This window comes from Alligator sinensis, unplaced genomic scaffold (assembly GCF_000455745.1).
Source record: "Alligator sinensis unplaced genomic scaffold, ASM45574v1 scaffold82_1, whole genome shotgun sequence".
Lineage (NCBI taxonomy): Eukaryota > Metazoa > Chordata > Crocodylia > Alligatoridae > Alligator > Alligator sinensis.
In genome coordinates, this window is record NW_005841860.1 from 4,992,865 (window position 1) to 5,001,894 (window position 9,030).

Consider the following 9,030-nt stretch of genomic DNA (forward strand, 5'->3'; position numbering starts at 1 on the left):
GGGGGGGGGTGCGATATTGTGTTTTTCTGGCCAAGAAAGGCAACCTAAACCACTCAAACCTATCCTTTTCCCACAAAGTAAATATGAACCAAAGGACATCAAATTGCTTATTTCTTGGACATCCATCTCTTGATAGGCACCAAAAGTTTCACAGTCCACCCATGGAAATCCATGAAAAAAGTGAGACAAGCATTTTCCTGCCCCTCTTTGCTTCCGTAATAGTGATCAGATGCAGTAATTCCTCTGAAGTAGTAATGAAGTCCAATGGAAAACAAAACAAAATTGCTATACCTATCTTTCATGCATAACTGATAGCTATAAACCAGTTAATGTTTAGAATATGTTCGATTTTTAGATATTTTCTTTAAAATTATACAAAGTTAAGAGTGCAATTTTGAAGCCTGGGAACTTGTATTTACCTTATGTTAGCACTAGGAATGCAGACAGTTTCACCAGGGTATTTTTGTACTGAGAAGAATGGAGAGTCTCTGAAAATATGAAAGGGTAGACAGTGTTATCATGGAGTTATCACAAATAACCAAGATAACTGGGAATGAATCCTTGAATAAACTTGAAACTGGACACAAGTCAACACTGAAGCCACTCCAGAAGTGTTACCACCACCCATGAATTGCAGTAGCAAAACAGCTAACTGTTCCTGGCAAGCAATAGCAAGCAAATAATTTATACCTTTGGAATATTGGAATAGCCTCCAAAAATTCCCTGGTCTGTCCACATTTGTTTATTCTGAGTAGGAGAAGGGGGTAGGGTTCAAGACTGCTCAGTGGTTGGGCTAATAAGCTGACCCCCTGGGTCCTCTGCCAGTATATATGTATTATAACAATGTTATAATAGGGGGTTCATTGGTAAGGAATGTAACCCAACTTTTTATAGAAATCAAGGAATGTAACCCCCTATTATAACATTGGTTCCATGGGAAAATCAGATTCGACTTACTGCATTGCACTTTAGAAAGCTTTTAAATCAACTATTTCATCAGCTATAAATGATATACCCTGATAAATTATATACACTGTACAAAGCTTTCTAAAGTGCAATGCAGTAACTAAGGGAGGCACTGGGGCCGGTGTGGGACACTTACTGAAGGTAAGCTCCTCAGTCCTCATGTAGGGCAGGTAGTGTCTCCTCCCCAAGGTGAGGCAAGGTAAGGGCAGGGACGGGGGCTGGGGCTGGGGGCTGATGTGGGCTCCACCACCTCCAGGGAACTGCTCCATTTTCCAGCCCCAATGCTTTGTGCCTCCTTGCTCCCAGAGGCATGGCAAGGTGGGGACGGGGGCTGGGAACTGCTCCGTGGGCTCCGCAGGCTCCAGGGACCTGCTCCACTCCCCAAGGTGATGCAGGGGTGCAGAGCAGTTCCCCAGAGTTGGCAGAGCCCATGCCAGCCCCCAGCCCTGCCTCGCCATGCCTCTGGGAGTGAAGAGGCATATGGTGTTGGGGCTGGGAAGTGGAGCAGGTCCCTGGTGCCAGTCCCCAGCCCCTGTCCCCGTTTTGCCTGAGCTTACCACTGGTAAGTGTCCCACACCAGCCCCGGTGCCTCAACTGTTGCCTGCTGTAAATGCAAGGATCAGCACCATAAATAATAACAGGGGTGTAAAATGCGGAGCACCAGAAGTGTGGATCACCACAAGTCAAGCTGACGTAAGTTGAGGACTGCCTGTATTTCTTACCCTTATAAGAGGAAACTTTTTTCAATTTCTATTTACAACCTTAACCTTACCTGTTACTTTCATCACAATTATGACTTCACACGATGTCAAATCATACAGAAAGAAATCTAATAATGAAAGCAGGTCATGTAGAAGTTTTTAACTTCAATAGAAGTGTAATGAACTGACACCAACCACACAGTATGAAGTCTCTGCCTTAGTTTGTAAAAGATAATTTCCCTGCATCCAATTCTATGCCAGTCTGACGTTTTGTCTATTTATTTTTCTTCCAGCTAGTCTTTTAAAAAAGGTTTACCTCCTCCACATTCTCAAGTATCAATACCCATCCATGTCTACTTGGCATTTTCTTTATAGTTCAAAATTGTCTTTACAAATAGATTTACACCACTTTAATATGTTAAAACATTGTGGACTTCAGTTCTGTAACACAGAATTACAAACACTAAGTAATTACTAATTACAAACACTAGATTTAAAATGACATAAAACCATTATTAAAATATATACCAAATACCAGTCATTTACTATTGCCATTACAGTGCTTGATTTCATCCAATTCCCTTCTGAAATATTAGGCAATGACATTTTCTGTACCCCAAGAGCTATACTTCAGTTTCCTTCTCTTTCATCTTTAATGTGGAATCTATAACAGAGAATGCTAATGCATTATGGCAAAAGTTCATGTTAACTTTCTATTTTAAGAAAAGCTGCTGATTCAATCAACCTAAAATGGTGGCAGAGAAAGGCTTTTGTGTTTCAATGGTTCCCTAACTCTTTGCCTCACCAATTTTCCCCAAAGAGCTCAAACCTGTGAAATTTACTACTCAATACTACTCTACACTTGCATTTGATCTGGGATCAGTTTAATCACAAGTAAACTACTTGAGAGTAAATGTTCCTGGGCAGGCATCTACACACACAGGGAAGGGGGAGCAGATTTGCTGCTTATAGGCATGTGTAGATGAAACGGCGGGCCTAAATTGAAGTGGTAGGTTTTAAAAAACACTGCTTAATTTAGTGCAAATTACCCCCCACTGACTTCCCTGCCTCTCCAGCAGGGCCAATTACACCCCACTGACTTACCTGCCTCTCCAGCAGGGAGGGGAGGGCATGCTGTCAGCAAGTGGAACAGTCCCTGGGATGTGGGGGGCGAGGGGCTGGTGCTTCCCTCCACAGCAGCTGTGCCCCGCCTCCCCCAGTGGCACCTGCCTGCAGGCGTAGGTGGTCTCAAGGGTCACTGCAGCTGCAGAGGGAAGCACCAGGCCCCCACACAGCTCAGGCAGGCAAGCAGGCAGGCTCCAGGGGAGTGCGGGGGGAAGATCAGGCACACTGCTTTTCCTGGGTGGAGCTGCTTTCCCAGGCTGCTGCCAGGCTGCCTGCAGGGCTTCCTGTATAGCTCAGTGCTTTGCTCCGCAGCTGTAGGGGCAGCAAAGTAAAACTCCTTGGAGAAGTTTTAGTTTGCTGTGCCCCAAGTCATTTAAGACACATCATGCCACCAAATTTCCTACAGCAGCTTGAATTAATGTGCAATACGCCACCAAAGCATGCAAACACTGACACCATTAAAGTGGTGCAAAAGCATTTCAGCTGCCTTAAAGTGTCATGCACACACCACTCATTTCATCTACACATGGCCCATGGCCACAAACTGCTCCTATCTCATGGGGCCCTACAATGGGCCCCTGCAAACACCAGGGGGAGCTCTAGACTTTTATCTGCTAATACAAGATAAATGCACAGTAATAACTGAGCAGTAGTGTCTCATGTAGGTGTGCCCAGTGGGACTATATCTGAGTAATATTTGTAGCCTCACAGCTGTGACAGGGACAGGGGAAACTTACAGTATCAGGTACGATGCCACCCACATCAGTTTTCCCAACCTCAGTACCTTAGTTTGCTTTTGTCTGGCAGACTTGGCACTTTCTCCTGGACAAAACAAAGTCACAATCTTCTGCAGTAACCCTGGGTCCAAAACAAAGAGATATGCCTTCACAATCCTTAGGCCACAGATCCTTCTCATAGATCTACACAAGAGGCAAGGGCAACCTGAGTGTGCAGCACCTGTCAGATCAGGTAGGCAGCAGAAAGCAGAGCAACAAAACAGGAGAGGAAAGAGGATCAAAGTATCACTCAGGGAGAGATTTGGGCTTACTTTGTAGCATGCCTGGCAAAAATGTTGGCCCCCACTGGTCTCTATGATCTACTTTTCCTTTGTAATGGAGTCCTTGCAGACCTGTCTCCCCTTAAAGGCAAAGCTCCAAGCTAAGCAGTAATTCAGCAACTCATGAGCCATTCTTGTCCTGGGCTCCCTGCCAGTGTCACAGTAAGCTCACACTTGAGTGCAGTATGAATTTGTTTAAGAATCAATTTCCCCTTCCTCTTCTCAGCACAAAGACAAGGAAACACATGTTCAGTTTAGACTTCCTGTGAACTCTGCTTCATCCTGCAAAATCAATGCTTTGATCCACTTTCACTAGGGAGATCTTCTGGATCTCTCCCCTACCCACTTTATTGGCCACTACAGTAAATCAGCCTTTCCCCAAAGTCCTTCCAAAAACAGTCTTTGGTCCCTTTCCAGATTTTCTCTGGAAGGCCATGGAAATCAACTAATTCTTCTGTGGAAAAAGCCCTTCAAAAATCCAGTCTTCTCCTCAGTCACTCCAGAGTTGGAGAAGTCATTTTCATTTATTCCCTGCCTTCTGCTTCCAAACAGACCTTGCTATAACCTATAAACATTTTATTGGGGAAAACAATGCACAAGTCTAAGGTGGGTCTCAAATGCTTAAAAGATCACTCCCTGACAAAATCATTGGTGTATAAGCAGTTGTTCAAACCACAAGTTGTTACCACTTCTAAAAAGCCCCTTTTTATCAATGTTGTTAACATATTTATCTCAACACTGTATTTTCCATTTTGATTAATAAATATGCATTGAAAAGTGAAATTTAGTCACTCCAGCTATTCAATCTGCACTCCAGTTATGATGCAGGTGCTCCTTCTATTTAACGAAATATATTAAGAGCTTTGATACAGGACTGTTAACCCATTTATTGTGTCCTTCCACTTGTATACATATCCTGTTTCCATTCTTGGTGCTTACTACCCCATACAAGCTTTTTCCTCAGCATCACGATGTTTAAACAGATGGTCAAAGTTGTGCTCTTTTCTTCAACAGTCTTTATCCAAAGAAGCTGAACTGATCATCAGTAAAAATCTTCAGCTTTACACTAGTACTGCTGTGAGTGAAAACTGGCTCTTGCTTCTTGCTTTCCTCCTACCTTTTCTCCAATCATCCCTATTCTTGTTCGGCAGATTATAGAAATTTACACCATGGCTGAATGCAGTACACAATCTACACTGCCAATGGCTGTCCACTTACCTGCCATAACACACTAGTACAAGCTCAGATACAGCTAATGAGAACTTTTGACAGAACTGGCTGCAACATTTCAGCAATTCAAAAAAACAGTACTACAAGTTACAGTTTTGCAAAGATTTTGGACAATTATTTGAAAAGTTCAGCTTGACAGAATTGTAAATGTAAGTTAAGAAACAAGTTGTTTACTGGACCTGATCCTGCTGATATTGAAAGCCCTGGAAGATTTTTGGCCTTTGCCTTAAATAACAGCAATATCAAGATAGTCCAGCCTATTTCCTGGTTCACTATTCTACCAGGAACCTTCCTTTGTAATTCCACCCTTTATTTCTAATTTAATTAATTGAATATGAGATCATTATTACAGTGCTGGGGAGTATGACTATTTGACAGGATATCACTAAAGCTAACAAATCATATGGTTTATTATCAACCAGGGGATTTTATCTAATCTATTCCAAGGTTAAGAAAGACATTGTGAGATGGGCTTTTACATTTATATTCGTGAACACCATCCTGGAATACATTGCTGCCATATCTGTGTAACGCAGGTGGGGATTTTGGCTTGAAACAGGCCTTCAGAATGAATCTGCAGAAACAATTAACTACTTATTTTACATATTTTTTTATTTTATACCGTATTTTTTTCAAAAACATTACTGTTATAAAAACGAGATTAAGATCAATGAGTTGCTGTTCCATTATTTACTGCCTCCATTGGAATGATTTTAAATAATCACAGCTAAACCTACACACGACATTTGTTGAATATTTGAAAAAGTAACATGTGGTTGACTCAGACTAATCTACTCTTCTGGTGACATATTCTACCACAGAAAATGAAGTGCATGCATGGATCAAAATAATTATTGTTTCTCAGAGGAGTATCTGAATGTATTTAGAACTTCCTTGGAACTTTAGGAAAGAATATAAGCACTTCCTTACAAATCTTACAATTCATTGTAGTAGCAATGAAAAAAACCCACTGCAGATTGTCTATTCTTCATGTGAAAAAAAAGCATCTCTAACATTCAAATTTAATATTTTTTTATTTATTTGCATTATATCTGTGGCTCCAGATTCACTGTTGTGAACACTGTAGGTACTAAGTTACTTTGTTCAGACAACTGCATTTCTGTGATGATAAAGAAATCATCACAGAAATGCTAATCATCCCTATTGGGCAAATACTACACATGGTACTATGATGGATTTGAGCTTTTCCATTACAGAATGTAAATTAAAAGCCCAAATTAAACTAATTTTAAACATTATGCCTAAGTAAATTCTGACCGCACGCTTGAAAACAACTATCAAGTCATATGACCTTAATTCATGATCTCTTTCATTTTCTTTTTCTGTGAGAATTTATACTATGTTTCTTTAATGACTATGTGCACATAAAAAACTTTATTTGCCAGATATTTTTGTATAATCACCACTCACCTGAAGCAAAAACCATACTTGATCATGCAAGTCAGCTACCATACAACATGGCAACTGAATTATGCACAAGAAGTGCACAAGAAGTGAATATTCAGAAATATTTTTCAAGTTGTTTAGAGGTAGCATATCAGCTGCAACCAATAAACTGAAATACTTTAAATAACATTTATTTTTTTTAAATTGCTGGCATATCCTTTATAAAGAGATTACAAAAGGAAGTCAATTCTTCAGTGCATATAGTTCATTGAGACCCACGGGTATTGTGGCCAAGTGGTCTAAGGTCCTGGATTTAGGCTGAACAGGACTTTAAACTGACTTTCCTGGGGGATGGGGAAATGCCAAGTGGAGCATGCCCAGGGACTGGCACACATGAAAGCTCCCTTGTGGAGGCCACTAGTACAATTGTTTCAGAAAGTGGTAACCAAATGGTTCTCCCACAGCATCTCAGGAAAATGAGGGCCTCAACTGCCTGTGCACCAATGCCAGGAGCATGGGGAATAAGCTGGAGGAGCTAGCCCTCCTGTTCTCTAGTAGGCAATATGAACTGGTAGGGATCATGGAGACCTGGTGGGACTCCTTGCATGACTGGAGCATAGCCATAGAGGGCTACACCCTGCACAGAATGGACAGAATAAGGAGAAAAGGTGGAGGGGTAGCTCTCTATGTGAGAGAGCAGTACACCTCTCTGGAGGCTGACAATGGCCCAAAGATAAGCAGCTTGAAACCCTCTAGGTCAAGCTACAGGGAGTGTGAGGTGAGAGAGACCTGACTGTGGGCATTTACTACAGGTCACCGAACCAAGGGGAGGACCTGGATCTGGAGTTCTCTCGAGAACTGACAGAGGCTGCACATGCAAGGGACTTGGTAGTCATGGGTGACTTCAATTACCCAGACATAGACTGGAAGGGACATTTGGCTAGGTCAGTGTGATGGTGATAGGTATTGTAGGGCTTACTACCACTGCCCTGAGCTTGTCTGCCTACAGGTGGTGACAGGATGGACCTTGGCTTTGGATCACCTGGTCTGCCAGGAAGTTGGTCTTATGTTTTCTCTCCTGCCATGACTTTGATGAATTATATTCCCAGGAGGCACTGACCATGGTGATCCTGCCTGGTCTCGATCCCTGTTTCTTCTATGGGGCTCCAAACCTCCCCTTTACCCCAGCCTAGCCTCTCCAGATGGTGCTCACCAAATTCTTCTGCAGCCAGGTCACTGTGCTGCCTGTTGCAGTCTTATTTGGCCCTCTACCCAAGGGTGGCCTTTGGTTTCTATTAGGTACACCCTTCCAGGGCTGGTCTTGGCCTGTGCTCAAAATCAAAAGAAACAGCAAAAAAAAAAAAAAAAAGAAAAAGAAAAAGAAAACCCCAGCTTCTCTCAGCCTTCTTGTCAGGCTCTATCTATGTCCCCTTTACCCAGGATCAGGTTCTCAAGATCCCAATTGCAATGATCAAGACAAAATTCCTTAGTCCAGTCTTTGTTATGCATTGGCCTGCCCTGCAACGCTATGAACATTCACAGTCTCCTTGGGGGCTCCCCCATGTGCAGGATGGCTCTACCTGTGACTGTAGTTTTCCCTCAGGCCCTCCTCCAGATCCTCTGTTGAAAACTCTGCTCTGGAGATTATCACAGGCCTTGTGGACTCCCTTGCTCCAGATCCTCAGCTGCAGCTCTGCTCCGGAGATTACCACCAGCCACATGTGTGCAGGCCCCTGCCTGCCTCCTTCTCAGGATCACTCCCACAGCATTCCTCAGGCACGTTCCACAGCCCTCGTCTGCTGAGATGCTCAGCCACTCCTCTCTCCCTGCGGTCTGCAGGGAGCTGACACTTCTCTGCCCCTCTCCAGGGCTAGAAATACCTTTAGGCAGCCTCCCGCCTCCAATCCTGAGTGAGATGCTGCTCCAGAAGTGGGGTGGGTATTTCCCTTCCCTTCTGGTCTCCAGCTGCAACCCTGCCAGCCCTCCATGCTATGAGTTTTGTCTCACTCCTTCACAGTCAGATCATTCATGCAGTTTCCTGACTGCAATCAAGGAGCTCTTTCTGACCCAGGAAGTGCAAGAGCCAAACAGAGGTAACACTCTCCTGGACCTGGTCTTGGCCAAAGGAGATGATTTGGTGTGTGGCTTGAACATTGAGGGTAACCTGGGTGACAGTAACCATGAAATTATCAGTTTTATGGTCCATCGCAAGGCCAACAAATCAACCAGGAGGATTGAAGTCCTGGACTTCAAGAATGCTGACTTCAACAGGCTCAGAGCATTAGTAGGGGAGGCAATGAGGGACCAGAAAGGGAAGGTAAATGGGGTGCATGAAGAGTGGTCATTGCTCCAAGATGCAATTCTCAAAGCACAAAAGAACACTGTTCCTGCAAAGAGGAAAGGTAGCAAGAGGGCTGGCAAGCCCTCCTGGCTTAATAGAGACGTTGCTGTCCTCTTAAAAAAGAAAAAAGAGGTATATGCACACTGGAAGCTAGGGAACGTCTCAAAGAGGACTATACTTTAGGGGCCAGCACTTGTAGGGAA

The 9,030-nt window shown here is 43.4% G+C and overlaps 1 long non-coding RNA gene across 1 annotated transcript in view; it reads right to left on the minus strand.

Moving 5' to 3' along the window:
• Window positions 1–419: 419 nt before the first annotated feature.
• LOC102377944 overlaps window positions 420–9,030 on the minus strand; it is a 60,454-nt gene continuing 51,843 nt past the window's right edge. The window contains exon 3 of the long non-coding RNA XR_322990.1: window positions 420–488. This is a non-coding gene — a long non-coding RNA (uncharacterized LOC102377944). The remainder of the gene's footprint in view (window positions 489–9,030) is intronic.